The sequence below is a fragment of the Dermochelys coriacea genome, chromosome 2, assembly GCF_009764565.3.
Source record: "Dermochelys coriacea isolate rDerCor1 chromosome 2, rDerCor1.pri.v4, whole genome shotgun sequence".
NCBI classification, from domain to species: domain Eukaryota; kingdom Metazoa; phylum Chordata; order Testudines; family Dermochelyidae; genus Dermochelys; species Dermochelys coriacea.
Window position 1 is genome coordinate 191,688,445 of NC_050069.1, and position 24,757 is coordinate 191,713,201.

General features: G+C 41.5%; 1 protein-coding gene across 2 annotated transcripts in view; it reads left to right on the forward strand.

Moving 5' to 3' along the window:
- Positions 1–5,966: 5,966 nt before the first annotated feature.
- The window catches only part of CPNE4 (copine 4), a 357,681-nt gene continuing 338,890 nt past the window's right edge, over positions 5,967–24,757 (forward strand). Inside the window, exon 1 of one of the 2 annotated variants that reach the window (XM_038392284.2) lies at positions 5,967–6,919. The gene's annotated coding sequence lies outside the window, so the exon portion shown is untranslated. The remainder of the gene's footprint in view (positions 6,920–24,757) is intronic. The other variant, XM_043508935.1, reaches the window with a different exon arrangement.

A 24,757-nucleotide genomic window follows, 5' to 3' on the forward strand; every position in this document is an offset into this window, starting at 1 on the left:
GCTATAGCTAAATTAAGGTTAATAATAAAAGGACAAACAGCCTTGCCAAATAGGTGATGTTAATTTCCTAGGTAGTTGTTGCTGTGACTGTCAGGCATCAGTAGACATGTGAGGTCCTAGGCATGAGCTAGATTCTTTACTGTTGCTGTTATACGTGCAAGATTTACTTCTAATGGACAGGCCTTTATTGACTCTTGAATGTAGCACTATATTGTACAACGCTGCCTTTTTGTGTAGTATATTGACTAGCAACAAAAATAACCAGACATTTTACAGATCAAAGGTTGCTGCACCATGTCACCTCCACAACAGCTCCTCAGCTATCAGTTTTTCAGTCTCGCTCTTTTTTCAAATTTTTTTTTCAAAACATCATCAAAATTGATATTTTCCAAAATGGCATTTTCTGACAAAAAAATATTCCACTGGAAAATTTTCAACCAGCTCCTCTGGAGACAAGGCACCTGTAATGTTTACCAAAGATGGCTAGATGAGGTCCGTGCTATATCCCCAGCCCTGGCTGACTTTGCCTAGTTTACTTCCTGGTGAAACTACAGTGCCTTATCTCCACTAGGATTTTACAATGGAATAGCTAATGCACATTTGTTATCCTACAGTAAAAACACACCTTTATTCCGGCAGTGAAGACAAAGCCTAGGAAGTGTTGTCCTCGAGGAACACTATTGGTTTAATTTACCTTAGGTGGAACTCCACTTTCAAAAGTTGAGGGAATACTGATGGAAAGAATAAATAACAGGTAAGACTTGAGTTCTGGGGCTATAATCCAAACAAAGGGGTCAGATGAAACACAGCACAATAGCAAAGCTCAACTGATTTGTATAATCCCCATGACTCCAAGATGTAATCACAGCTCCTTAATTCAAAAATCTCCTGTCTTTATTATTTTCTGTAATACATTCAGTTGATCCAAGTGCTGGGCTGGCAATGATGTTCTGGCAGTGACTCTTGGGAGCTGCTCATTAAGATTCTATTGTCAAACTGAAGAGAGGGATGGGATAATTTTCTGCACTGGGTGGAATTCAACTCCTCTCTGAATACTATTAAGTCTCTGTGTACATTTCTAACATGCCTAACCCTGAAGTATCTAAGCACCATATGCAAAACTGAAAGCAACATCATATCTGTTAGAAAAAATCCAGGTCTCCATGCCCTCTGGCAGGGATGACTTGTATTCATGGGGCTCATAATAATATGTCCAAGGAGAAAATATTTTGTTTTTTGGAATGGACCCCATTGCTGTATATAACAGGTTTCTGGGGTTGTTTTTAAATTCGCAGGTGGAAATGAACTCCTCCCTCACACTTAGATCAGTGTTGAGCTGCAGGACGGTCCTGATGTAAATTGTAAATGTTGTGAATAAATAGGAATTGGGACCAAGATTTTGCAAAATAACTAGTGTGCTTGGGTGCCTCAATTTTGGGGTGCTCAATTTGAGACACTATAAAGGAACCTGACTTTGAGAAAGTGAGTGCTCAGCATTCTCTGGATATCAGGCCTCTTTAAGGTGTCTCACCGGGGCACCCAGAACCTTAGACTTCCAAAACCACTAGTCACTTTTGAAAAGCAGGGTCTTGGTCTCAGTCCAGAAACTTTCACAAACTCTATGTTCACTTCCCAAAGTTTCAGACAGAAATGTGCAAATGTCTCCTGGGATGACAGGAGTAACAGACCAGTGACATTATCCACCACTTGCTTCTCTTCAAAATGCTTGTAAAGCAGTAAAAAGGGGGAAAAAAATTCGGACATGTTTTTGTGATCTTTGCTATTTGCAGCTGGATGTGTCATTGAATTAGATCCTGTTATGACTGTTGGTTCAGGGAGGCTGCATGACCTGATATTATGGCTTAATGGTACAAGACGTCTCACTACAAAGAAAGAATTCTAAAAATAGGATAGAATCATGTTTTGTGTAAGCACCTTTCATATTAAAAGTATTCCAAAGAAAGGTACAAATCAATGAGTTAATAATGATGGGGCAGTGACTGTGTACGTGAATGTGTCAATCACTGGTCACTCAGCAGTAGCACACATGCAGCCTTGGACTCTGAAACCTCTTTGTTTAAGAGAGAACACTGACTAGGACATCGCTATATTTTTTATAAGTGCCATGAGATCTTCACATTTCATCTATATGGAAATCCACAGCTGAGTGTGTCATCTTCAGCACTCTCTGAGAACACAGCACACTCCTGCAGCATCAGCACTGAATATGAGCTGAAGCCTGGGCATGCAGGCTGAACCTATGACCTTTAAAGTACTGGCTTGTGTCAGATCTGCTCATGTTTATAGTTTTATAACTGTCTTGCTCTCGAGTGGTTGGCCTGAACACAGGGATCTAACCCTACTACCAATGAAACTAATGGAGGGTCTCATTTTGCTCAAGCTGTTAAGGCCTGTGATTTTTGGCCATACGTTCGCATCCTCATGTCTGATATGTGGCTAGCTGATGACTGAGGTGCTTACCCAGAATGTGGCCAAAGCTTATTATACCCTGCTGGGTCAGAGGTAGGAATGTTACCAAGTGAGTGATACTAATGCTCATTATTTTAAATCATTAACTTAATTTAAATAACGGACTATTTGAAGTCCTTAGCATAAACAGCTGTTTTCACCATAATTATATTAAATGAGACACAATCTTCTCTCTCTTTTAAAGAGACCTTTGTATACTGAAGATATATTGATGCCACTCACAGGAGGAAGCAGGTATTTTTGGTATCCATGTCTCTCTCCTTTTCAACAATTAATTATCCCATTTGTAAGCTTCAGCAACTTAGGTTTTTTCAGCAACACTAGCTGGAGACATAGCAGTTAATGCCAAAAAGCAGACAAAATGGCGAGGAGCATATTAGTGAGGTATAAATAACCACAGGGTGATATTCGAGTGCTTATTATATACATCTCTGTGAGAAAAAAAAAGCCTGCTTTGAACAGTGGAGGATAAGATGAAAACAAAAGAAAGCAGAAATCTAATTTATAACTGTTCATCCTAAATCAACCAAATAAGGATCCCAAACTCAGCATACAGTACATTAATTCTTTATGTGGTCCTGCCTGTCATTAACTCCTGTGGTTTCTCTGGAATAACATACCTTGCTTTAGTAAATCCACATTTCTTTCTTTTTCATTCCTTGGCCATATGCCAGTGCTTTCTTCTTCTCTGATATGAGAGGCTCCATCAGTACTGGCATAGGACAATGTGATGCTACTGCCCCTTATGTTATTAAACTCAAGACTCCTGTGATCAAAATGAATCCAAGATGGGGATGTCCTGGCTTTCTTGAGAACTTGAGTAGTTACATGGCCGTGCTGTTATGCATTAGGTGATCTGAATAAGGCAGACAGCACAGCTTTACACTGACAGAAATAGTTACAGGGAAGAGGTAAGTGGAAAAGACAAGGGAAATCACTGATTATAACAACAGATTATGGCTTGATGAATTTTATGTAAATCTGACTCTATGCTATAGAAGTAAATTAAGTTTATTTTTGTGAGTGCATAAATACAATGATTGAGCTTTGATTTTTATGCTGGGAATGAATTCCAGGTCACTGTGTTTTGCATAATATGCTTAGTAAAATGCTTCTTTTAATTTGCACTGTATCTGCACTGAGAAAAATCAAGGTTTACAGTGTACATTTTAACATGTCTTCTACAAACACTGACAGTGTTATGTTAGTGCCTCTAATTAGAGAGCTGAGGCTTGTTGGCAGAGAAATTCAGTTCCATTACAAGTTGTTGTTGTTTTTTTGTTTTTAACATGTGCTGAGTGTTCTTGGTTTTGGCTACCGAATATGATTACATTGCTGGCTTTCTGTATTCACACCTCATAGTGCTTAGGAGCAGCATGACAGGATTTGTCAGCTCTGCACACACTTGACATGAGTAGGTTCGGGGCATAGGAATGACTCTCTCTGTTTCAGGTCCCCTTTCCTTGGAGAATTGCATCACTGGAGACATTTATTTGTAAAGGTTCTTTCTAAATAGCTTGATATCTACTTTTCATATTGGGGGAAAATCACTGCGTCTGTCTCTGTATTTATAGGGCCTCCATTACTGTAATATCTGAGTGCCCCACAGGAGGCTTATGAATTTATCTTCCCAGTACTCCTGTAATGTAAGGGGTATAACTTAGATACAGATGAGGAACTGAGGCCTCAAATGCCCGGATTTGGAAAGGTATTTAGACGTTGCTCTGCTCACTGTTACAACACCTAACTGACTTGAAGCCTTATTTTCAAAAGTGACTTAGACACTTAGGAGCCAAAGTTTCAAAGGGATCTAAGCTCCTAAATCGGCTAGGCCTAAATACCTTTACATATCTTGGCCAGAGAAACTAAGAGCCTGATCCTGCAAACACTTAAACACATGCTTTACTGACACATACACATAGAGTTACATGTATGCTTAAGTATTTGCAGGATCAGGACCTAAATGATTGGTCACCCAAGGTCACACAGGCCGTCTTTGACAGAACTAGGAACCAAACCCCCATTGCTCAATGCCTCGTCTCTTACCTTGGCCACAAGACCATCCTTCATCCCTTTAGAGGTCTTCCTCCTACCCAATTTTAGGGTGATATATGGAGATTATGGCCCCAAGTCAGCAAACTAATTAAGCATGTGCCTAATTTAAGCATGTGAATAGTTTCATTGAGACTACTCATATATACTTCAAGTGAGGCATGTTCTTTAAGGACCTTGCCAAATTGGGGCCTTTGCCACCCTAGGCTTTGCTTTCCTTTTTAGAGATGTGAGTGGGATTTTTGTTAGAGGTAGGCCCAAATTTAAACCCAGATCTGAACACTCCAGTGCTTTGAAAAAGTTCAGATTGGGATCTGAACACTGTGCTTCATACATGTGTACATGGAGCTGCAAAGAGGGGTGGGAAAAAACATATATAATAAAAGGTTGTTATTATCCGCCCCCCCCCAAGTTATTTTAGGTTGAAGGTACCCACCCTTCCCTGACCTATGGTGTTGCTAGTGCAGTGCCATCATTTTAAGTGAGCAGTGTCTTTTGTTCCCTCTGGCATTTAGACTGTCTCATCTGTGTCAGCATTCCCAGTCTTCAGAGTAGCAGCCGTGTTAGTCTGTATCCGCAAAAAGAAAAGGAATACTTGTGGCACCTTAGAGACTAACAAATTTATTTGAGCATAAGCTTTCGTGAGCTACAGCTCACTTCATTGGATGCATTCAGTGGAAAATACAGTGGGGAGATTTATATACACACAGAGAACATGAAACAATGGGTTTTATCATACACACTGTAAGGAGAGTGATCACTTAAGATGAGCTATTACCAGCGGGGGAGGGGGGGAGAAAACCTTTTGTGGTGATAATCAAGGTGGGCCATTTCCAGCAGTTGACAAGAACATCTGAGGAAGGGGGTGGGAGGGGAGATAACATGGGGAAATAGTTTTACTTTGTGTAATGACCCATCCGTTCCCAGTCTCTATTGAAGCCTAAGTTAATTGTATCCAGTTTGCAAATTAATTCCAATTCAGCAGTCTCTCGTTGGAGTCAGTTTTTGAAAAACAGACTCCAGTGAGAGACTGCTGAATTGGAATTAATTTGCAAACTGGATACAATTAACTTAGGCTTGAATAGAGACTGGGAACGGATGGGTCATTACACAAAAAGAAAAGGAGTACTTGTGGCACCTTAGAGACTCACAAATTTATTTGAGCATAAGCTTTCGTGAGCTACATCGAATCCATTACATTGAATGCATCCGATGAAGTGAGCTGTAGCTCAGGAAAGCTTATGCTCAAATAAATTCGTGAGTCTCTAAGGTGCCACAAGTCCTCCTGTTCTCATTCCCAGTCTGTGCATCTGGAGACATTAACATATACAGACTCTGTCTTTAATTCCACTGCTTTTGATAGGCTACTGGGAGATTATGTACGGTGAGTTTTGTGTGTTTGCTTCGCAAACCGTTCTGGCTGAATCAGTCCTTTGGAAAGCTCGGGATAGGGTTAGGGTGGTTAATTTCTTCCTCCGCTGAACTTCAGGGCGAACGTGCAGAAGCTGCAGATATCTTAAAACTTCCAACACAGCTGTCAGTTTTAGGCGTGGAGGAGACCCCAACATCCTCACAGTATCTTTCTTTGAAGGGGAAAGGTTTGTATTTCTGATTTTGGCTATTAGTTTTGTACAACCTATTGGACTCTGGAAACAGAGGTTGCCTCTGTATGTGCAAACTGTGCATCCGGATTGTCGTGCTGAAGGAGGCAGGAGTTTGTACCGTACGCATGTGACTGGAGCTGTGGCTGACACTGATATTTGATCGATCTTGGTTAGGAACTTGAATAATCACTTATTTTTTTTCTTTCCCGGTATTTAACTGTACTTGCACTGTGGCGGTTTAGAGGCTGCATTGGAAGAGCTTTAACCGAGGGTGCATGTATTGCCAAATGCGCCCCGGGGAGCCGCGGGCTCTGTGGGCTGAGCAGTTGCCGGGGGGAAAGAGAGAGCTTTAAGCCCGGTGAAGGGAATTGCCTTGCTTGGGGTGAGGCTGTGCTAGCCGGAACCACCAGGGGGCGCTTGAGTAGGGTTCTCAGCCCGGCATCGGCCTCCAGAGCAAGGCGCCCGGGCTGCTCAGACGGTGGAAATCTCTCCTTGTGAGAAGCTGCCGTTTCCCAGCGCCGCACCTCCCACCTCGCCTCGCAGCGGCCATCGGTGCTCCAGCCACCAGCTTCCCCGATGCCCTGAGGATGGAGCCGGCTTTGGCGGAGGGATCAAGCTCCGGCCCGCAGAGCGGCAGCGGCACCGCCTCCACAATCTCCTCTCTCTAAAGCAGCCAAGCCCGGGAGCCAGCATTTAAAGAACGAACAAGGGACCCCCTCGCCCCGCTCCACAAGCATCTGGGACCAGCCCTTTGCACCCGATCACTTGCACAGGTAGGCTGAGAGACGCGTCTGTCCCAGCGGCTGTGGGGCTCTAACTTTCTCCAAAATGTGTGGTGACACTTGAGGAAAAGAAACAGAAATAAACTTTAGTCAGTTTCTCCTCCCTTTCTCCCCCGCTGGGGATAACGGTGCTACCTGGCAGCCTGTAATCTGAGCTTGTAAATGACCTAGGCGGTGGCTTTTCCAGGTGGGACCTCTTGTGACTGTGATTTCCCATGCAGTATTACTGTTCTGGATCTCCTAGGCATGCCTTGGGTTCCAGCCTATAACAAAACTCTTTGCTAGCTTGATCTGAAGAGAAATGAACGTAATTTGATCCATCGTGCTAAAGTGCACGATGCTACCTTGGCTCTCGCTCTTATTGTTACAGCCGAGTACAGATTAATATTTCAGCGAGTGTGCTCGTTTCTATGATGAACTGGATCGATATTCTCTGTGAGCTCGTGTGAGTTTATCCCCAGCTCCTCCTATGCATCCGGCTGGATGGCAAGTGCCTAAAATGAAACGGAAAGGGGCTCCCCAGAGAACAACCCGGCATCAGTTTGTTAAATAATATTGCAGATTGACTTCACAAATGCTGGAAGTTTTTGGAGAGCAATAATAGTGTGTCTTGGGTTGCAAAATTAAACCCGGCTCAGCCGATGATATTACAAGGCAAAATACACAAGGATTTTGGGGTCCTAAGGCAAAAGTTTATTGCTGTTCCTGAAGAATGTCAATATTGGTTTGATTATCCTCTCCCCTTTATTTAGCTAGGTACATTTCACAGGGAAGCGTGTGTTTCTTTCTCTTTATTTGCGGGTCTTTGGTGCGTTTCTTACCTGCCTGAACTGGTGCTGAAGTTCCTGATGAGGTACAGCTAAAATGTCTCAGCATGCAGAATGATGGCCCATATTAGAATAAAATAGTGCTACCAGAAATGGCTCATATATAGGTAATGATTTGCATAGAATACATGGTGCATATGCTTAATAGCAGCAGCACTGGTACAGCAGGATGATCAACACATACACTTACCGTTCTCCATCACCCATCCTTATATGAGGTTGGAAATAAGAATTGTGAAAACTGTCAGATGAGTTTTTCTTGCCATTGGACAAGCAACTCCAAATCATTGTCTGTTAATTTGAAATTATTAATTTGAGTATTTTTGAATAACAAAATCTTTTGTGTCAGCTAATCAGAATTCTTTATTTCCTGAGTGCAAACTTTTCCTTCACTTACAACAGGGCAGTTCAGTTAAACTTACCAAAGTAACTGAGGGGGAGAATTTGGTCCTTTAATGTTTTTGTTTTTGAGATTTTTCTTAATTCTTGTAGTTTTAGTTCATACAACTTCCTTTTGGATTAGTTTCTGTAATTGGAAACTGTGCACTGAGTTGCAGTGGTGCGAGTGCTGTTTTCAAAGTCAACTTCAAGAAAGAAAAGAGTTGAGGGACTTTTCTCTTTAATCTTCTAAAAGCTCCTGGTAGATGTAATAGTGTGAGATCAATTCAGTATATTTGAAGGGCCACATATCTTTCACTGTCAATTCCACATTTGCTTTAAAACTTGCAACTAGAGAACACGTACATTATTTGTTAAATCTTTCCAGGCAAGATTTAATTATTTATTTGGTATACTACATAAGGGAGAGCACTAATGTGATTAATTTTTGTGTATGGTAGATTAAGCATAAAACAAAGTTCAGTTCTCATTAAAGTGTGAGTTCTGGATTTGCTTAATTCATATAATCTGATGTTTTCAGAACTCAAAATAAACCTTTTCATTAAACTAGAGAGAAATGGGACTTGATCTCGAAGCCCTTAATCAGCCCTGTTGACTTCAATAGGAAGTTCTGGCTGATTAAGGACTGCAGGATAGTGCCTCTTTGTTACACAATTGGCTTTGTGTGTACAATTGATTTAGATAACTTTGCATCTGATCCTCTTTTCATGTTTCCAGCTGAGCTGCAACAAAGTAGACTTCATTTAGGTGCTCACTTCTTAAAGAATCAGACAAATAAATCAGAGACATAAATGCAGTAGAGACTGTCAGAGAGAACACAAAAGTTTGTTTGTTAAGTGGAGGAAGGGATGGTGGTGGTGTGGGTATTGACTGAGAGACAAATGCTCAGAGAAAACAGTGATGCGTAACAGTATAAAAGCCCAAGAAAAAGGCACTGATTCGTATATTGAAATGCGTATTATTATTGTCATTATTTGCATTGAAGTTGTGCCTAGGTGTCCTAGTTGTGAACCAGGACCTTACTTTGCTAGACACTGTACAAACACAGGACCAAAAGATGGTCCCTGCCCCCAAGAGCTTTGTGGATGTTTAGAGAGAAACCTTACAAAAGACAGATGTTCCTTACATAGTTGTATTGTCACCAAAATGTTACTTCATAGTGTTGAAAAGCCTTCAAGCTAGGACACATCCGAGAAACGCTCCACCAGTTTATGACTTCATCTTTTCGGTGCAATTGCTAGAACATATGCAGGTGGAGTCCAATAAGCTTCATAGCCCATCAGAACTACTTGCCCAGCTTCAAAGCCTGGGGCTGCAAAAATAGTTTTTTGTTTTTTTTTAATTCTGAAAAAGTAAAATAAATAAATCCTGCCTGTGTTTAGTAGAGTAGCAGCACAGCAGCAACCTTTGCTTGAAAAGATACTTTCAGTAAAAGCCCCTTTACTATGGAACCCACTTTTTGGGGAAGGGGAAACACTTTTTGGACTGACATTTCTCAATTTTGTTGTTGGCTCATGGGAATTTTTTGGGGGAAAAGTCTGGGTAAATTCAATTTAGCTGCTCTTAAAGTGTGAAAAGGCCCTTATTCCCCATACCACGAAACTCAAAGCCCGTTTATTATAAAACTTCACTTATCACAAAAAGGCAATAACCTTGCCTGAAGGCAGGTGTCTTTGAAAAGTGGGAAGCAATTTCCATTAAGAAATAGTGGACCAGATACTGCATCTGAGCTGGTACATATTGGTGTAGCTCCATGAACTCCAATGGAACAATGCTGATTTACGCTAGCTAAGAATCTGGTCCAACAAAGGTATTTGTATTTGAAAATCACATCATGCACACACACATGAGGTTTGAGATGTTCAGAGAAATGTGGGGATTTGGATGGTGGAGTCCCTTTACTATTGTGATAAATAGGGATGGCTCTACGGTAAGTGCTTTCCTGATTCAGGCCGTAGAGGGCAGTGTGTTTATTAACTAAATTCAAACTCAACTATCTAATTTACATAGGAAAAAGAGACATGTCAAATTCCCAAAGAGATGATTAATATGAACATAAATAGCATTTGAAATTCAATTAGCTGGTATAAAATTACAAAGGCTATCAATATGCATGATTGAGGGTAGAAATTGATCTGGAGTAGGAGGTCAAATTTACCACATTGTATAATTTGCAAGATTAATGCCATTAATGACAATCAGGCATCCAAATGCCTTCGGCAGAAAATCAAGCCTAGACATGTTTTGACTAACTTTTAACAGTTTTCCAAGGTGCCGCGCTCCAGATATATACAGGCAAATGTAAATCTCACTGATTGCATCACACATCTGTAACTACATCTTTGGTATCCCACAATAAAATAAACATGACACTATGTATTTCCAGGTATAGTACATAATAGTTAGCACACAATGTTAAGGTTCCCTAGATGTTTCCATTATATACCATTATGTCTTGTATTTGACTTTTCTCTCTGACAGACATGTACATTTGTGTCTATATTTGAGTGTCTCATAGTATATTCCAATAAAAATATGTGCAGTTATTTGAATGGGCTGTCACAATTTTCCTTTGTCTAGTTCTTTTCACACTTCAAACAACAAGCAGATGCAGAAGAAAAAGTCCTCTATATTAATGCAATGGTAGGGTTGAGAATTTGAATGTATAAAAACCAGAATATTCCAAGTTATGGTTCCCAAGACAACCGCTACTCAGCAATACTTCACATAAATATGAAGGCATAGAATTTACCGGCATATAAGGTGATACACTGCACCACCGAGGCAGCTCCAAGCAAATATGAAGTTTAAAAACCACAAAGACGGGGGATAACATATGTACAAAGAGCTACGTTATGGTTGCTGTGGGAACCATAACTGTGATTTTCTTAATTTTGTGTCTTGACACTCTCAACCATATTATGTTACTGTGTTTTTTGCACTGAAAAATGTAATGCACCGCTTTAAAGTGTGAATTAAAAGAATGTAATTCTTTACAGGCTTGTCTTCACTATGAAACTTGCCCATTGCTGACAACAGGTGCAGCTCTGAGAAGGTTTTAACTACTGCTACTCAAATGATGCTGCATGCAGTGCATCCTTGTCTACCCTTATTGCTAAAATGTTCAGTTTAAATCAATTCAGCTGCATCCATTCCTGACACCAATTGTCAACAATGAGTTATTTTTGCAGTATAGACTAGGCTTTAGATGACCTGACACATTAACTACTAGCTCTCCCTCTAGTCTGTCACTCGAGAGTCACATGCCTATCACAAACTGCAAAATAAATAGTGCTATTCTACAATCGTACAAACACTACTGGGCATAGTGCTTTCTTTTTTAGCCCTGATTCAGGAAAGTACCCCAATTCAGGACAACAGTTAAGCAGGTGCTTAAGTCTGACTTTCAGTGGGAGATAGCTGCGTTTGAAAATCTACAATAACTTTAGTGAGCATTAAGCACAGGCTTAAAATTAAGCACATGCTAAAGTGCTGTCCCGATAAGGGATGAGCTTAAGCCTAAATGTGTGGTTGAATCAGAGTCATAGGCGCCCTTACATGAAACGTGTGTGTGGGTGTGTGTGTGTGTATAGACTAGACTTTATATAAAACATATACGGCATTAAAGTCAACTGTACCATAAGGCTGGGAAGTATTTTATTAGGGGATTTTGATGACAAACTAAACCAGTAGCTTTCAACCTTTTCATACTGCTGTACCTGTTTCAGGGATCTGATTTGTCTTGCATACCTCAAGTTTCACCCCATTTAAGAACTACTTGTTTACAAAATCAGACATAAAAATACAAAAGTGTCACAGAACATTACTGAAAAATTGCTTGCTTTCTCATTTTTACTATATAATTATAAAATAAATTGATTGGAATATAAATATTGTACTTACATTTCAGTGTATAGTATATAGATCAGTATAAACAAGTCATTGTCTTTATGAAATTTTAGTTTGAACTGACTTTGCTGGTGCTTTTAATGTAGCCTGTTGTAAAACTAGGTATCTATCTAAATGAGTTGATGTATCCCCATGGGGTGTGGGTACCCAGGGTTGAGAACCACTGACCTAGACCACAAAAATGGAACGTGAGTAGTTTATACATATTACCAGAACACAGAAGCATAATTCTGTAAGTGACATAATTCAAAGTTTACAGCATAAAATCTAACCACAATTTCTCACTTCCGTTGCGTGCGGTGATCTATTGGGTGAAATTGTGGCCTGAGTCAAGTCAGTGGGAAACTCCCATTGACTTGAATAGGGAAAAGATTTCACCCTTTGTATTTGAAAGATCACACACAAGCAAAAGAACCTGATTTAGGGGCCTATAGTTTATTGCTCGCTTGAAGGAATTGTTTCTGTTTAGCTGGAATTTATACTTTTTGTTACAATGCATGCTGTTGGTTTGGTTATAGACATAGCCTTACAATAATTATGATAGGTTTCAGAGTAGCAGCCGTGTTAGTCTAGCTCACGAAAGCTTATGCTCTAATAAATTTGTTAGTCTCTAAGGTGCCACAAGTACTCCTTTTCTTTTTAATAATTATGATGAATCAGATAAAAATTGTATTGCATCACTGTGTAACCTTTCAGCCTGTTAACTTGAGTCATTGTATTTAAAATATATATACTGGAACAGTGATTCTGCATATGCAGTCAGCTTTGAAAGGTTAGCAACATCTACCTCTGAAATGGTTGTTTAAATAATGTGTGTGTGTGTGTATACAAAAAAAGCCCCAAAATAATAACCAGTCTCTTTTTACAGGCTCACAAAGGAAGGCTCAAGCAGGTAAAAATGAGAAGTAAAGGACAATATAATTATCAGGCTGGAACTTAGATCAAGTTTCACCTCAAACTGCCCCCTTTGAACCAGGCTGTTAGGCTGGAAGGTCTGAGTGCAGCCAGGAGCAAATTGCTGTGGGGAAATGACAAACAGAAGGGGTGTTTCAGAGTAGCAGCCGTGTTAGTCTGTATTCGCAAAAAGAAAAGGAGTACTTGTGGCACCTTAGAGACTAACAAATTTATTAGAGCATAAGCTTTCGTGACCTACAGCTCACTTCATCGGATGCATTTGGTGGAAAAAACAGAGGAGAGATTTATATACACACACACACACAGAGAACATGAAACAATGGGTTTATCATACACACTGTAAGGAGAGTGATCACTTAAGATAAGCCATCACCAGCAGCAGCGGGGGGAAGGAGGAAAACCTTTCATGGTGACAAGCAGGTAGGCTAATTCCAGCAGTTAACAAGAATATCAGAGGAACAGTGGGGGCTGGGGTGGGGGGGAGAAATCACATGGGGAAATAGTTTTACTTTGTGTAATGACTCATCCATTCCCAGTCTCTATTCAAGCCTAAGTTAATTGTATCCAGTTTGCAAATTAATTCCAATTCAGCAGTCTCTCGTTGGAGTCTGTCTTTGAAGCTTTTTTGTTGAAGGATAGCCACTCCTAGGTCTGTTGTCGGGTACCAGTCAGAGGAGTGAGGCAGGGAGCAGAATCCAGGCGGGGGCATCAATAGACGCCGCTGCACAGGCTGGTCGCTAGAGGGCGCCGGAGCATCAGCCGAACTAGAGCCGCAGCGTGGCAGCCGCGGGGCGGTCGCCGCTTCAGAGCGCCCCAGCCCGGGCAGGGGGGCTCGGCTGGGCCTGGCCCCAGCTGCTCCGGCAGCAGCCGCGAGCCCCGCTGTGTGAGTCGCAGCCGGTCCCGCGGGAGGAGGCTGCTCCGAGCTCTGCCGAGCTGTCGTTGCGCCTTCTGCACGTGGGTGTATGTTGATTGGAGATGGGGCCAAACCACAGCCCTGGATCCAAACACCCCTGAGCTCTGGGGGTGGGGTGCACAACCCCCCTCCCCCCCGGCCCACCTACATCGGAAGTTTGGAGAATCCCAGCACCCCCCCCTGTCCCGGCCACCATTGAAGGGTGTGAAAGCCGGGCCTGGCTCTGGCCGTGGGAGCCCATCTCTTGTGCTGCACAAGCTTGGCTAGTTCAGGCGTCCGGGTAGCAAAAGCTCCGCGCCCTTGGGTTGGGGGCCTGTGACACACTCTGCTTTGCAAAGCCATCTGCCAGGAGTGCCATGGGAGTGTTAATAAAGTGCACTCCAGCCCAGCTCCCATGCCTCTTTTCCGAGGTGCGAATGGGGCCTGGGCCTCCCAGGAGGGGTGAAGGGTTGTGCAGCGCCAGTCAGTAGACTGACCTTCTCAGGGCTGGATGTACTCTAAAGGCAGAATGCACTGTTACCTGGGCAGGAAAATACTGTTTGTTTGTATGGGTCTCTGCAGACAGGGCTGCTTTCCAGTTCATCTGGGGCAGCAGAACCCACGGATCTGGCTCTGCTCCTGCTGCCTGGCCAGACAAAACAGACACTGGCCAGGAAATGAGACTATCTGCTATTTTCTCCCTCAGCCCTCCTTTTTTCTTCACCAACTCTCTGTCCTGTCCATTTACCTCTTACTCTGTCATCCTCCCTGTGTCCAGCACAGGTCCTCCAACGGAATGTCTGCCAGGCTTCTCTGAGGACACTGTTGGATGGTATGGTAGATCACCAAGACATGGAAATCACAATGGTGCTCTGGCTGCTGGGTCAGAAATATGTGCAGTGCAGGGCCCTTCAAGAGGCTGCATAAGGCTAAGGCAGCCACTGATGGCAGGGACACCAAAGAGGAGGACTAGGGGTCCAGGTGAGGGTAAAATAAAGTGCCCTTTACTTGAATACTGGGCAGATAGAGACCTGGTGTGTTCCAGATGAGAAAGTTTCAATTTTAGGGCTTAGAGATTTATCTGTGCATTGTGGACCCAGCTCTGCTATGCCAATAGTGTAATCACTGCTCATTTCCCCACCTTACTGTACTGTACTGTGAATTCCTTTATGTGAATTATCTCTTAATAATCACTCAAATTGACAGTATTCAGTCAGCAAAGCAAAATGCCCTGGACCTCTAAAGAATACAAACAAACATCTCTCTCCTAGGTTGTCCATTGTGACTCTGGGCTTATGACCTTTATGATGCTTGAAATGTATTAGTTTATTATATATATAATATTTTAATTTGCTTTTGTGAGCTTCTCTCTCATTTTCTGCAAATTACCAGAGTTGTAGTGGGAAGCTCATTTTCTTTTATAATGATTTTGGCTTTTGCTCATTTTCCTGTGAGGAAGTATGAGAGTTAATATGTCAGTCACAGTGTAGCGGGACCCTGTTGATGGGCAACTGGCACATATTGCTACAGAACTGCACTGTAATGTTCAAAGAATATTTTCCATCTGTGCACTTACACAGTGGCTGTAAGTGGTTGGGGTTGCCTTACCTGGGATATTAACTACAGAGAATTTCCCTGGAAACAAAGAGACAAGAGAAATCTTAAGGGTGCAAAATATTGTATAGCTTTATTCTGATATAAATGTGCAAATCTGTAACTAACAAGCTTTTAAATAACCTAGGCAGCTGTTTCTTGTTTGGTCTTCTGTTAATTACTATGAAAAACTGCTGTTTATTGCTGTTGTGTTTGCTAGTTGATGGGGGCATGCATAATTTGCTGACTCCTGATACAAATTTTGCCTCGGTACATCATGTGTTATAATAAACATTTAGCAGATGCTTTGATGGGATTGTTTAATTTACAGTGGAAGCTTTATGGGATCATTAAGTTTCAGTGAAGAAGATAAAAGTAATGGAATTCTTGCCAAGCATATTGGCTAACAGGGCTTGGCTTTACATGATGATCAAAGAAATGAAAAATACTTTGTTTTGTAAGGTCTAGAATATAGTACAAATGAAGTACGGCTAAAAGAGAGTGAGAGAAACGGGATTAGTGTAACTAGGATACAATTCACTGTGGGGGAGCGTTATTATGAAGAATAAGTCAATCACCTAGGTAGCTCTCAAGAGTATGTTCCTTTGTGTCTGTGCAAAGTCTGTCATGTTTTTAAGCTTGGTATTGACATTCTGGGTTCAGTTTCACGTCTATGGAAGCAGCTGTAGTCAGTTTGCTCCACTGTGCTACAACTTATTTTTATGCTATTTTTCACGTGTACCAAATACATGTATAGTATTTGGAAACAACTGTACACCTGGGAATTGTCAACACAGAGTACTGTTTGCATGAGCAGGTACCCTGTAGAAGGTACTGTAGCTTCCCTTTTCTGCCTTTAGGAATAGATGGGGTACATTGGAGGGTGCCTCTAGCTTTTCACTTAAGTTAATTGCCACTTGCTTAGCTGTCATTAGATTCCAATTCTACTTGTGGGCACACTGACTTTAATGGCCATCCTAACGTTCATATCTTTTAAGAGGTTCAAAGTAAAATAATTTTCCATTGTAAATTTTGCTTTATTGTTATAAAGGCTCACGCACAATTGACCTGTTTTTTAAAATCTTGCTGTCTTCAGGGCAAAAGGATTGTATTCTGAATTAGCGTCCTCTTTTCTGAACTGTGAGAGCTGGTGGGATGGAAACAGCTTTAGTCAAAGCCATCTTCTCTGGCAAAAATGAGGCACGTTGTGTCCCTCAGTTACAAGGATAATGTATGAAGCTGTTTTTTTAATTTGTGACTTCTGTCTTTGTTATAACTGCAATTTAAAATATCCAGTGTAGCTTATAATTAGAAATGAGAGGCTAAAATCTTATCCCTTTGGATTTGTAATGAATGGTTGGTTTAAAGCAAAGGGTCCACATAAAGACAGGAGAGAGACATTTAAAATACAGTTTTTAGTGTGATTACACATTAAATATTGACCATTATGGGCCATTTCTGAAAGGTGAATGGTATACAGGGTATCAAGTAAAGCCAAGTGCCCCTACAGGGAAATCACTTTGGGTGGGATTTATGAATACTGTGTGTTAGCTGACCACATTCAACTGTCTCTCTAAAAGAGATGACACACTGCTAGATGGGCCAGAGATAGCTAAAACAATAGCTTCATTTCTCACTCAAAATACTTAAGACACGTGTCAAATCTCAATGCTAAAAATAAAGTTGAAATGCAAGTTGAAATCCAAATGCTCGGTAACATTGACTGCAGTGGAAATTTTGCCCAAGAAAGGACTGCACCCTATGTGACCAGTCATTGAACATCCCCAATAGACGCGCCCCCACATCTGATTTGTGTGTGAGATTAAATCATTGAACTGGCTAATGGCTTGTCACGATCAAAGTCTTTGTTGATTTATCTGTATTCTGATTCTTAGTTTCTGTATTTGTAAATGGGAATGGTTAATGTTTCTTATTGCTAAGGGCTAACACATGCAGTACTTCCTGATCTGGTAGAAAAATCATTCAACACTCAGAAGTGTAAAGACTCAGCTGAATGCCATTTATGCTTCAGGAACCTGTTTTACCAACACTACTTAGTAACCAAGGGAGGCTAATGAGCTTCCTATGGCTTAGACCTTAAGGTATTGTCTAAACTGGATTTTTACCCATGAGTGTAGATCTGCTAGTGCATATCCCTAGCATAGGGGTAAACTACAATCTGCACTGTAGCAGTGTAAATTATTTCTACTCTAGGGGTTTTTGCTGGTTCAGTTAAACTGGTAGCCAAAAGCCCACTGTAGAAAATGTGGCACCAAAAACAAAAGCTATCAAGGGATGTGCTCATGGTACTGGCAGGGGATGTAGGACAGAACTCAGTGGAGGTTGTGGTGAGGGGAAAGACATGAGTTATTTTGTTCAGTACTTTGTATGGATTTGCTACAAAATATACCAGTGGACGTGGGGTTGGGAGGAGAAGGAGAGGTTCATATGATAATTATACAGGGGCTTTGCAAAAAGGGAGAGACAATAAACCATTTCAGAGCTAAGTGTCCGAACACCAAGCATAGGAGAGAAGAAAATAAATGTGTTTTAATGAAAAGTCAGAGGGTGAAATTCTGTCATCATTGAAGTCAATGGCAAAACTCCCATTGTCTTCATGGGGACTAGAATTTCTCCCAGAATGAATATAGAAAAGAGAAGTCGACCCATTTTGTATTTACAAACCTTCTAAGAGAATTAACTCATCATTGTGTTAGACCCTCTGTATGCTGACAAATTTGCCCTCAGCAGGGTGTCGCATGCGGTGCTGGAGACCAGAGACACTAATATTCTTCTTGGACAAGATCAGGAGAGATAACAGAGAACCTTAGGAAAAGTCAGTTTGGCCTTTACTATTGAAGCTGAGATTTATGTGTGTGTGCAGCAGCTTAGCAATGCTAGTTTGCAGCATGATTACTCTTGTACTTTTCAGTATATTTCTATTGTTGTAGTTTAGCTAATGGAAAGTAGTTTTTGACTATCAAAAGTGAGCCCACTGTAGCTGATTCGTATGCATGAGAATGCCATCTGATGTCCTAGGAGAGAAAGCTACTCCCTATCGTCCTGCTGGAGATAAGTAAAATGTGATGTGAGTGGCATCCTCCTTACTTCTCATGAATAAGGAGAGACACTGTGGGCTCGACTCCTAAGAGGTGTCACTGAAAAAGCAGTGGGCACATCGGCTGTAAAAAACCATCAGATAACAGGAATCATCAAGGTGGATGAAACATCTGTCATCTTCTAATTATTTCTAGAATAAAATGTAAGTAATCTGATCAGAGACTGTACAATCTCGAGGCCTTGAGTTACTTTCAATAAATAGTTCATTTTAAGTGTGCTGTGTCTAGTGCTGTCTTTTTATAGGACTGTTATTTCCCATTTCATTCTTGGGAGCAATTTATTTACTGGAAAACCTGACTGAATAATTTCCAAAATCCTTCAGTTCTGTCATAATGTGGTATGAGAGGCTTTATTTTCCCATCTATGATCTTTAGTTCATACTGCAGAAAAACAACATGCTTTGTTTGTTCTTATGTCAAGCCACAATTTTTTATGGCAAGTTTCTTTGAAAACATTTGCCTAATCTCAATCAGATTTGCTGCCTACTTTTTCAGACGTTATTTTTGTACAAAAATATTTACTCCTCTCTAGAGTGACAAGACCTGTTGATAATACTATTTGAGTGTCTTTGAAGAAATACAAATTAAAAGAAAGTTAAATGATTCAAGAGATACACTTTAAAACTACAGATGAACAGTGAATGTGAGGAAATGTAGATATAAAAACATGTAAAGATAGCTTTTGAGTTTACAGTGGAAAACTCCTCGGCTTGAGTGCTCAGGCATTACTATTGTTTGCCTGTGATGCTTTTAGTGTTCTGGGTTATGCTGGGTTAGTAAAACAAATCTTTGTTTGTACGTGTTGCTACTGGCAGTGTTCTCAATGTATCCACTGCTTTTCTGGTTCCTTATCTTTATATTCTGGAGACATAATACGGCCAGGTCTTGCCAGCCTTGCTCGCTTACTTCTGTTTATCCCATTGAGAGTACTTGTGGAGCAAGGCACTACTTAGCCTGAATTAGACTGGCAAAGTCAGGCCTATAGTGAATTTCTGTTCAAAGAAAAAGCGTGATTGATACAGGTGACAATGATGCCATTGCAATGTGTGCACAGTAGCAAACAGCTTTATAGGTTGCCTAAAATACTGGTTCATATTGACTTGGGTTTTACCTTCTTGGGTGTAACACATATCATTGTGCATAAGCAGTTACTAGACAGTCTATTTAATAAGTGTCTGTTGGAATGAAATTACATTGCACTTTTATATACCTTGGTAATGCTTTATTTTGGAGGTAGTTGTAGTTAATAATCCATTTAGCAGATGAATAATTCTTTAATACTGTTTTATACACTCCCAAGTATGACACTATCAGGCCTGGATATTAATTCTGTGAAAGGCACTATTTCTGTGGTTGGATTGGGGTTTTGGGTGAAACGGCTAGGAGAGAATTTTCAGGATTTGATCAACTGGAAATGGTTCACTGATCTTGTACGTAAAGCAAGAAGGAAGAAGATGGGTGCAGTGAAAGGTTCATATTAATTCCACCACAAAATATATGAGCTACACTTTTAAAATACAGCATGCCACAGTGTGTGTTGACAGAATAACCAAAGGATCTGTTAGGTCTGCTGCATGGTCAGTGTCCAGTGGCTTTAGAAAGATCTGAGAAGATTAAGGAGAAAGTTGCCCTAAAATTGTCCCAGAAGCTGTTGCCAGGAAAGTTGAGTTTAAAATAATCCTTTTATCGATCATGGTTTCCTTGGCTCAGTGATGGTACAAGTTAGACCAGAAATTAAATTGGTGTAAGCTGATTATTATGTGACCTGGTAATGAAGAAGTATAAGAGTTTTTAAAACTGGTATAATTACTGTAAGTGGAAAAATATATCTGTACTGATAATGATAAACAGATCAGATTTTAGTGGGAACAAATAAGGTGGAAGTTAGATCACATGCCTCTATTTGGAGGCAAAGTTAGTGTACACCTAAAGGCTTTTTGCTAAGTTAAGGGTCAAATCACACCCTGCTTAAGATCTTATGCTTCCATGTATGGGTTGAAATATAGGAGCTGACCTCTGTGAAAAGGTGCTGTAGTAGGTATTGCTGTGATCTGCATGCAGGGCAGTTAGAGTTACGCTCACTTTGTTCCTCACTACAAAATCCTTTGCTGAGAGCCATAAACTGCAGGTATCTTGGTGTGCCAGCTACATAGCTGCCTATACATGATAAATGCCCTCTAATGCAAAGGAGTGAAAGGGCATATGCAAGTGTGTAGCACATGCAGCTGAGCCCCTTGCAGTAAGAGAAGAGCACACACCCACTAGTAAGGGTTGGTCTCTGTGCTCCTCGGTGCGCTTCCAGATGGAGGTATGTTGATGCTAAGCATCAGTTAGGGCTCTCTAAGGCAGCTCTAGCTGTGTGGTCTGTGGTGTATTAAGATTTTTTTTGCAAGAGTATCCTACTGAGTACATTACCTTATGCTCACTGTTCACATCATCTACTCCACACGTTATTGCTTGTTACTAAACAGCATGTAGATAATTTCTCTCCCCCTAGTTATATTTTGCAGGAAAGTCTTAGGTCCTGATCCAGCAAAACACATCGTCATGTGGATGACTTTAAGCACTTGAACAGTCCCAATGACTTCAAAGTGCTTTATGTTCATTAATTAATGAACTCCCTTCCCTTACTTAATGGGTACATGGCTGGGACGTTCAGAACGTTTTTCTGTTGTAATATGGGCTCATGGTATCAAAAAGGTTGAAAGCCACTGGTATAAAGGAAAGATTAAGACTAAGGGTAAAATCCTGGCCTCATTTAAGTCAATGGCAAAACTTCTATAGACTTTACTGGGATCCAGATTTCACTCTAGGAGCCTACAACTCCATAATCCTTAATCTGGCGTTGACATTGACTCTGCATGCCTTGGGCAAATCTCTTTGCTTCTGTTTCCTTATTTGTAAGAGGCTCCTGATAATTCATCTCACTTCAAAGTGTGAGGATCGAGTAGTTAATGTACATAGAGCACTTTGCTGATGGTAAGTGCTACAGAAATAATGCTATCTTATACTCTGTATGTATCTCCCTAGTTTCATATGTGGACTGAGTTTAGTATGTACGTTTGTTACTGCTGATTCCTGTATAGCACCAGATCTCCAGCTGGTATAAACGGATAGCTCCATTGAAGTCACTGGAGGTAAATCAGTTTACACCTGCTGAACTATACAGCACATAGTTTCTATTGGTTTAAACTTGTTTCTCTGAAAGAGGTATTCTTTCCCAGTTGTCTGGCTGCAGGTCTCGCCCACATGCTCAGCATCTAGCTCAGGGTTTCTCATACTGGGGGTTGGGATCCCTCAGGGAGTAGTGAGGTTATTGCATGGGGAGCCACGAGCTGTCAGCCTCCACCCCAAACCCCGCTTTGCCTCCAGCATTTATAATGGTTTCAAATATATAAAAAAGTGTTTTTAATTTATATGTGGGGGTTGCACTCTGAGGCTTGCTATGTGAAAGGGGTCACCAGTACAAAAGTTTGAGAACCACTGATCTATTTGATCACCGTATTTGGGGTTGAGAAGGAATTTTCTCCTAGATCAGATTTGGCAGAGACCCTGGAGGTTTTTTTTGGCTTCCTCTGCATCATGGGGGATGGGTCACTTGTAGGTTTGAACTAGAGTAAATGGTGAATTCTCTTTAACTTGAATTATTTAAATCAAGAATTGAGGACTTCAGTTACTCAGCCAGAGGTTGGGGTTTGTTACAGGAGTGAGTGGGTGAGATTCTGTGGCCTGCAATGTGCAGGATGATCATGATGGTCCCTTCTGGCCTTAAAGTCTGAAAGTCTATGCATCACATTTAGGGTCTTATTCTGTATTCCTTGTGCATTGAAAACTCCTACTGAAGTTCATGGATATTTTGGGTGCTGAAGGGGTGCAAATCTTACATTTGCCATAATAATTCTGCCAAAACTGGGACATTGCACACAAACCACGAAAAAGGACAGGAAGGGAACAATATGAATAGAAAGCTATTCTTTATGACAGGGATCGGCAACCTTTGTCATGCGGCCCGCCAGGGTAAGCCCCCTGGTGGACCAGGCCAGTTTGTTTACCTGCCGCATCCACAAGTTTGGCCGATCGCTGCTCCCACTTGCCGCAGTTCGCCACTCCAGGCCAGTGGCGGCTGCAGGAAGCGATGGCCAGCACATTTCTCGGCCCGTGCTGCTTCCTACAGCCAGTCCCTGCTATATGACATAGTTTCAGGAGACAATGTGAGCTGTACTATAACATTTACTTCTTGTTAGTTGTGAAAATAAAAAATGTGAAGAGAGTGTTATGAAATTAAGGCTAAAAACATTTCAAAGCTCAAAGTTTTTGTGTCCTTTTTAAGTGGATTTATTTTGTTTATAAAGATCAGTAACTGCTTTTTTTAATTCCTGATGCTTTTCATGAAGAGAGAAAAGGATCTGATTTCTAGCATTCGTTAAATGGCTAGTTCTGCAAAACTCCTGCTGCTAATAATTTTTAAAAATGGAACAGTTTTATTTTTTTCCTTACTTGTGTTACTGTTGATATTCTAGATTGAGACTGAAAGAATGTTTAAGTTTCTCATTATTTTAATGTTTTCTTATATTTCATTGATCCGGTCTGAATTAAGCTCACTCTCTGGCTTGTATGCATTAGAAATTGCTGTTGTGTTTGGGTTGGAAATGTAACTAAGCTGTGCCCACTTGCTTTGGCATGTTGTCTCCCTCTGGGTGATGGGTTCCTTGTAGAGGTGGTTGAGCCTGCAACAGCTGTGGGTGACAGAGCTGAGGCCAGGTCTACACTATAAACTTACATTTGTTTAACTATGTTGCTCAGGAGTGTGGATTTTCTGTGAGTGATGCAGTTGTACTGACCTAACTTCTGTTGTAGACAACACTATGTCGATGGGAGAGTTTCTCCTGCCAACATAGCTACCGCCTCTCATGGAGCTGTCTTAACTGCACCGACAGGAGAAGCCCTCCCATTGGTGTAGTAGTGTTACAGCGGTGCAGCTGCACCTGTGCAGCATTTTAAATGTCGACTTGCCCTGCCCTGAGTCTTTTTAGCTCAGGCTCCAAGGGTGAATCCCCAGTGCCCACTTAGAAATGTGGCATTGCACAAAGATTGCAGGGCGAGGCTCGAAACATTTACAAGACAGGTACTTGCCAGAAGACTAAACCTTTAGCTGGAGGCAGATCAAAAATATTAGAGAAAGGTGAGGCCTCAGTGGGATGCAAGGAAAAATATCCTCTTCATCAAGGCCTAAGGGCAGCATCTGGTGAGAATCCAAATGACACCTGCCTTCAGTTGCTAGGAGGGCTGCTGTCCTTGTGTCCTGATAGAGGTTTCCACTTGCGGTGGTGGTTTGATTTAACTTGGCTTATGGCTGTCAGGAGGAGGAAGCTCTCCATCCTTTGCCTGGCTGCTATAGGGAATGAACTTCTCTGGCCCTGACTTCTGCTGGGGTTGAGCCACTCTTCCCCCTTTCCACATCCCAACCTGACTGCTAGAAAAGGGGGAAGCTTCTCACTCTCTCTAGGTTTACATGCCCATCACGTTGGTGTATTTATTTGTCTGTTCCCATCCTCTTTGTGGCTGTTGGCTTTGAAGCCTCTGCTGCTGCTTGTACATTTTATGAAAGAAACAGCTGAGAGAAAGTGTGAAGTTGCATCTCGGTTTCCTTGCTCCCCAATAGTTCTGGGCAGCAGATGTGAAAATGACTGAGAGTTGGTGACTGCTGCTGGACGAGCTCTGTGGGGGATGGCCAGGGAGTGAAGTAGTGGAGAGAGACTTTGTGGTCTAGCTCCCCACCCAGCAGCTGAACAGTACAAAACTCCAAGTAGTTGCATCAGTCGCTATTTGACATCAGTGAAACCGATGAGAATCTTCTTGGTTTTTCTCTGCTGCTATTTCTCTAGACAGAAATGAGCAGCAAGAGAAGCACCAAGGCTTCCCAGGGTGGGGGAGGCTCTGAGGCTGTGGTGGTGTTGTGGAGTGGCTCCAGCAGAGTAGTTTCACTCCTGCAGGATACCTACCCCCTCCACAGCCTATTAACATAGGCTGCATGCTAGGGGTAGGTTTTAGCCCTAAGGAAGTAAAGAGGCAGTTGCCAGAGTTGAAGCAGAAAGAAAAGTGAGGAAGGTTGAAAAGGAGGAATCTCCTTTGTCAGAATCCCACCAACTTTTATTTGTCACAAACAACCTATAGG